Raw genomic sequence first — 7,343 nt, 5'->3', positions numbered from 1 at the left:
ATTAAAATTGCTGATTGCATATAAAATACATTTAAAAAATAATATTACATTTAATTCAATAAGATTTTTAAACATTTTTGAAAGAAGTCTCTTATGCTCATTATTTATTGATTCATTTATTGGAAATAATACTGTGAAACATAATTTAAGATCTATTTTTCTATTTTAATAAATTTTTATGTGAAAACACTTTAAAGCCTTTATGTATACATTATAAAGGGATATTAAAGGTTAAAAGGCATTATAATTATTAATAATGTGCATTGTACATCATAAGTTATAACTATTATATGTAAATAATTATAACCGAATTTAAAATGCATGGTGTAATATTTTTATTTAATATACTTAATATCGGATGTTTTTTTTCCTCCATATAGTACATTATAATCTTGTAATGCCTAAATTAATTTATAGAATGAATTGCAATTTATTTAATTTTGTTGACAAAACAATGCACAATTTTTTAATGCCATCTATATATAGTATCACCCATAAATATTAAATAATTCTGTGTCTCGTTGCAAACATTCAGTAATGTTGCCTGGCAACATCCCTCAAAAGGTTGCCATACGTATCAACTGTATAAAGACTGATGATGATTCATACTTTCATTGCAGCTAGCAGAGAACGTACAGTGTGCGTTAGTGTTTCCTCATGATATGTGGATAAATGAACAGTTGTAGAGCATGACTAAATCATTCGGTCGGCATTCTGCATGATTTTATCGGTGGTGGTATTTTGATTGGCTTTACGTCAGCAGCACAATCCTCCACTATCACACTATCAAGTGATCAAAGCAGACATTCCCTGGGCTGTCGTCTGCACTGCACAAACCTGATTTTGGAGGGGGCAGATGAGACGGGATGAGGGGGAGACAGAAAGAGAAATACTGTTGCTTTCTGTCATGCCACATTCCACCTCCACCTACGTTTTCCTATGGAAGACATGTTATGAATATTTGACATTGTGAGTTCTGACACTCCCCATAAAATCCATTTAGTCTCGTGACAAAAATGCACTTCTGGCACCCGTCGGCCGTCCTGCCCTGGCTCCTCAGGACAGACGGCTATCCTCTACAGCCTTAACTAGTCATGCATTACTAAAGTCATTAGTAAAGGATGGGCATGGGTAGATGCTGGAAACAAAAGCTCTGGAATTTAGATTTGCTTGCTGTTTCTCCTCAAGTTCAGCAAATTTTTTATCACCTTTCTTCACAATAGGCCTTCCTCTAGTTTGCATGCAGACACATCCTCCCTTACAAACACATTTTCACAGTTATCCTGTCCTCTTAACTTTGGAAAAATAACCTCGACTATACAGAATGCTACTTGTGTATAATTCTGCACTTCTCTGCAGAAAATGTCCATGTGAAATTTAAGCACACTTACAGTACTTAAAGGAAGTGTTCACACAAAAATGATCATTCTGTCATTATTTAGCCACCCTGATGAAGTTCCTAATCTGCAACAATTTCTTTCATTTTTGCAACACAAAAGAATTTATTTAAATAAATGTTTCAGTGGTTTTTGAAAGTACACTGAGGGCATAGGATTTTTGTTTGTCATAAAAAATTTAATTAAATTAAATTTAAAAATATATAGATCTGGAACGAGATGAAAGTTAGTAGATTAGTTGGTATTTATTTTGTGGCAAACTATCCCTTATGACAGTATTTTTCTGTTTAATTAAAAACAAAAACTATGTTTAGTACAATTATGTGCTGTAAAAGCATTAAAACGTTTTATTTTTTATTTTACTTTTACTGTTATATTATAGTACTATTGGCCAACAAAGCAAAACCAAAAAAAATCTTTTAGCATGTTCTCAGTCCATTGTCAATGGATTTAAAAAAAAAATTATATTATTAATTTTTTGGGTTAAATGCCTGAAAATTGCTGAATTCTGAAACATTATATAAATCAGGAAAATCTTATTTTGCTAACAAGTGGCCTTCGGGTCATGTTAGAGCTGTGGAAGTTAAAGGTGGCATTATGATCATCAAAGCAAACATTAAATTGTTGGGCTGCATAATTCCAGTATTATTAGCAGATGTCGCTAACCATCAGTAGCTGCACATGGAAGGTTACATAAACGATCTATAAATCTTCTCATTGCAGATTAGGTGGGCTTCAGATAATGAGGACTCGTCCCCTGCTGACACTGACTCACATTAGAGCCTTCTTCCTGCTCAATAACCAACAGTCTTCTACACTGGAATCCATCTGCCAGCAAAGGGCACTTTCATAATCCCTGCAATAATTAAATATGCTTTAAAAGGAAATATATTCTTTCCTATAAGTATGGTCTAAAGCAAACTACCTTAGATGGCAGTTCTTCTGAAGCTCATGTCAGATTTACAGCATGCTTTAAAACGACTGAGAGATAAAGTATGTCCATCATCCTGAGTGAAGTCAATTATTTACATAGACAACGAAATACCAGGAAGTTTCTGTTATAAATGATACCCATATATGGGTAAGCGTTAACAATTATGCGCCGGTAAGACATGTAACGGCATGTATCTAGAAACTGAGTTTGTCAACCGCATCAATGGCATGTATAAAGAATTATAAGAATGTACAAGCTGAAATACCTGAAAAAGTTTTAATGTAATATTTCATGCATTTTTTTATGACATTTACATTGTGTATATGGATTACTGATTATATGATGGTACAAACTGTCTGTAAGGCAAGTTTTAACCAAAAATGTTTTTTCTTCGTAATTTACTCACCTTTATGTGATTCCAAACCTTCTCAGTAGAGCACAAAATAAAATATTTAGAAAAAAAACTTCAAGAAAGCCATATTTTTGTCCATATTATGAAAGTCAGTTGGGTTCAAAAGAGCTCTGGCTGGCCTGACTGTGTGGACAATAAAACAAAAACACAAAAAGCAAAACACAACGCTAAAGACATTTTTTAATACATCTATGCATGTGTGTGTGTTTCACAGAAGAAATAAAGTCATTAGCACTTTAGGTTTGGTAGCAATTCTCACTAGTTGCAACCAACTAGTTGCTTTTTAGCATGCATGTTATTAGCAAGTTAGCTGTTAGTAGGCCTACTTATAATCCTTATTCTACATTTCTAATCCTACTCAATACCTACTTGACTTAACAACTTTACTTTTAATTCACAATTAATTAGGAGTTTATTAACCCTGCTAAAAAACAGCATATGCTGGTTAGGTATGTTTTGAAGCTGGAATGCTGGTGTAAGCTGGTCCTTTGCTGGTTTATGCTGGCAAAGGACCAACATAAACCAGCGAAGGGCCAGCGTAACCATCTTAAACCAGTATCCTATCTTCAAAACATACCTAGCTAACAACAAGTTAACAGTCAGAATTGGCCCTTAAAAAAAGCCTGACCATATATTTGGACAACATGAAAGTAAGTAAATGTTTTTTTGAGCTTTTACACTGAACTTGTGTCAAATGTGTGGTTTACGCAGGTGGCCGTATGATTCGTTTGCAGCATGAGGGTGTGTATGGTCACTTTGCGTGTATTAAGCCACTTGAAGTTCAGAACAAGTCAACAAGTGAAACAAGTCACTCTAAATGCGATCATTTACTGCAGTTCTGCTAATATTATCGCTGAAAAACAGGCAGATCAGACACACCTGGGGAAAAGAGCCAAATAACAAGACAATTATCGAGGCTTTGGGAGCCTTTTAGGATTGAATTAAATAAAGGCATCTAAACTCTTGAAATTAGACAATTAGCATGGTCAAAGTCATCTAATGCATGACAGGAATGCTGAACACGTTGCACAAACTTCTGGAGGCAATATGACTTGTGCAGTTGCATATCAAGCAGTTACTTGTAGAGGGTGTAGTCAGTACTGTATACTGGCCTCCTGCAGTGACCTTTGGAATGTGGAATGCATGGAATGCAACGCGTGCCGTGTGTTCCTGACAGCGTGGTGTGGAATTCTGACCTCGCTTTTCTCTCTTTCTTAAAAATTAACAGTCACTTCAGAGTATGTACTACCAAAGCAGTGCATTTTGTCTTTGAAGTGTACCTTTGAAGATCTCTAGCATTATTAGGGGTAGTTTTCAGATGCATTTTTTTTACTAAGATGCATCAACTTGTGTAGCTAGTAACCGACTAATGAAGCTTCTTTGCAGTGGAGCCCCATGCCGAGCCAGATTTTGTCACCCCCTAGCCATCTGTATTCAGTGCAGGATTAACCTCTCGTACAAAAGAAATGAGAAGAGCCACTTCCCTCTTTCTGTGCATTGTCGCAGTTTATCTGGAACTCTTTTCAGCTCAGCATGCAAAGCCCACTTCCTTTTAGCTCTACAAATGACGTAATATTAGCGACAGTTTCAGGAAACACTGCTTGCATTGCAGAGCGTACGTTTGGAGAATCTCTGGACTTGCAATATGATTATTTTCATCAACAATTGTCAATTGTTGAAAGTGCCATAAATATATGTGAACATAATAATATGTGAATAATATTTCAAATAAATGCAGCCTTGGAGAAAACAAGTGATTTTCAAAAGCATTTTTAAACGTCTTGCCGAACTTCGAATGGCAGTCTATAATTAACATAAATATAATAATTTTAAATATATTTCTATTTAATGTAAATATACAAAAATTATGCCTCGTACAAAAACAAAGCTTTACAAAAATAGCTGTGAGGTGGAAATGTGAAAAAAAAATGTAAAACTACAATCACAGATCCAACTGCGAGGAGTGGCTAATTACTCAGATTGTTTATTCTGTAATGATATTGTTAAAAAGTGCCTACGTAGTTCAGACAAAAAGAAAACAACTATGTAATTTGGTTGTCTCTTTAGCTGTAATCCTGTTTTCTGCTTATTTTGCCATTTTGGAAAGAGTAAGACCTCTGTACTACTGCACAACCATATAGTCACATATTAGAACATTTGGTACATTCAGTCAAGCTTTGTAAGATATTTTTATAGTTTTTCGTGTGATGACATCTTTAAAGGGAACACTGTCTTGTGTGAAGTCTGTACAATTGCAAGATAGAACACCAAGTCATTCTCATGTACTGCCCTTATTTACACATGCACTAGACAGACATTAGAAGAACAGACAGTGCACTCTACAATTATTATTACTAGCCGGTTTGGCTAATTTGTCTCTTGAGTGCAGAAACTACCTGCATAGCCAGACAGTTAGCTGGAGTCTGCCAGACTTAGACAGTTAGCTGGGGCCGCTGAAGGTTTGTTAAGCCTCTGTGATGACTGCGTGATCAGGGCTGTAACCGTTGTGGATCATGCAGTCTCCCAGACACCGATACACACAGACGCCTGGCTGTGAGCCAGCAAGTCAGGGAGGTTCAGACGGCCTGCTGTGAACATTGTAAATATGCTTTTCAACACATTCTCAACTGGGTGAAAAAACTTTTAGCTGTAACTCATGGTTAATTTTTGGAATTGGGTCACTGTGGTTATTGAACAGCCTGTTGTCTGAATGAGCCGTTGCAGGAAAGGAACTTCGCTGGAACATTATTTAGTGTTGCTCTTCTGGAACTGCCAGATTGTATTTGTATCAAACAGCATCAAAACACTGAAAACATGATTCAACCCCACCTTCAAAATAGCATTAATGGAATTGTTATTGTTATTTGTTAACATTATTGGACTTTTTTTTTATGAAATACTGACCCTTGCACTCCAGTTTAGAGACGGTTCAGAGCAACCTGACAGCAGGAAGTGAAAGTTAAGCCACCCTCTTGTTTATCTCTCCTGAGCAAGCACTGTTAAAATGACCTGCTCGCTCAGACCTTTGGAGAGACTCATTGAATAAGGTGACCCATGATGACCTAAAATGATCAGGTGGCCTTTGACCTCAGTGCTTAAAGAAGACTAGAAAGAGAAAAAATAGGTTTGCTAACAGTTAAATAAGCAGCTGCAAATGCGTTTCCTATCCTTTACGATAAAAGTGTGAAAACAGCTAAAAATAACTAAATTGAGTAAAAAAAATATTTTACCAGTGGAACTTTACAGTAAAAATCTGGTTGCAATGTTACAAATGTAATCTTATCATACATTTGTATACTTAGTTATCAACATTGTTATTACATAATAAAAGTATTGCAATATTTTTACTTACATTGTCTTACTGTCATTTTTTCCAAACAAGTTTTTAATCAATTACTAAGTTTTTACTGTAGCATTTTACCATGTTTTCAGTCTCTCACTTTTTATTTTTGCAGTGTTATTCGAGCAAGTAGCAATATTGATTTAACCCTGAGCAAGGGAAAGGTTAACTGAAATTTAAAGCTATACCCATGAATAAAAATGTTTTCAGGCCAAGAAGCATAAATTTAATGCAAGTAAGATCTAACCACATTAAAGACGCATTTCAATGCACAATAACCAGTGCATTGCATTACGGATATGACTAAAAGTCTGACAGTTATAATAGGTTTGAAGATAAAAATCTTTCATTTTGTCTAATTTTGACTTTAGTTTTTGACTAGTTTCTAAAACTTGCGACTGCCTTCCTTTCTGCCCTGAGCCCTGCAGAAATATTAGGTTTGGCATTAGCGGTCGTCTCTCTCCGCCACTGCTGATTGCCCCCAGACTGATTGATTTCTGCAGAGGAAACAGGAGCCTAATAATTACTTTTACATATGAGTGTGATACGTGGCTTTAGAAATGTTTGCATGATTGATTTGTTTCGGGGAACACCTAAGTTAGATCTCCTTTTTTAAGTGGAATACAACTCAAAGTGAAAAATGGGTTGGTTTGATAAGGTCTTGCATTTAGAGAAGGCATACAGCCTGTGACATTGATTAAAGCTGATAAGCATTCTCTGTGTCTTGTTGAGGTGGACATTGCATTACATTGTCCCACTTTTGCAACCCACTTCACCTGATCAGGGCTTTGTGTGTGGCATTGTGTTTTTGCAGAGTGTGCTGTCAGATTACAGGCTCGGGGCTGATGGGCGCGTGCCTGACTTCCCACTGGCTCCGGTGCACTTAACTTCTGCTAATCAATCAGTCACAGGAGGGAGTCCAATGTGTTCCCAGCTTCAGTTTAAAGGCACTGAGTGACTAATGAATGAATCTCTTTTACCGCCGGTAACCCCCAGTCAGACAGATATGGTGTTTCCTGAGTGAGAGACTTTAGAGGAAGTGGAGAAACCACTGAGTGCTCTTATCAAGGTATGGTCTTCGCTCTCTGGCATCACAGAAAATAAGCAGTCATAAAATACAGCACCATTCTGTCTATACACACAATACAGACAATAATTAACCTTGCAAATTATACACAATATTCATCCTAGAATGGAAAAATTCTTTGAAGTAGGCTCTAATTGATAAGTTATGATCTTGACGATACACCTTTTGGCGTC

This window comes from Puntigrus tetrazona, chromosome 2 (genome assembly GCF_018831695.1).
Source record: "Puntigrus tetrazona isolate hp1 chromosome 2, ASM1883169v1, whole genome shotgun sequence".
Taxonomy (NCBI): domain Eukaryota; kingdom Metazoa; phylum Chordata; class Actinopteri; order Cypriniformes; family Cyprinidae; genus Puntigrus; species Puntigrus tetrazona.
The sequence above is the reverse complement of the archived record's forward strand: the minus strand, read 5'-3'. Positions refer to the sequence as shown.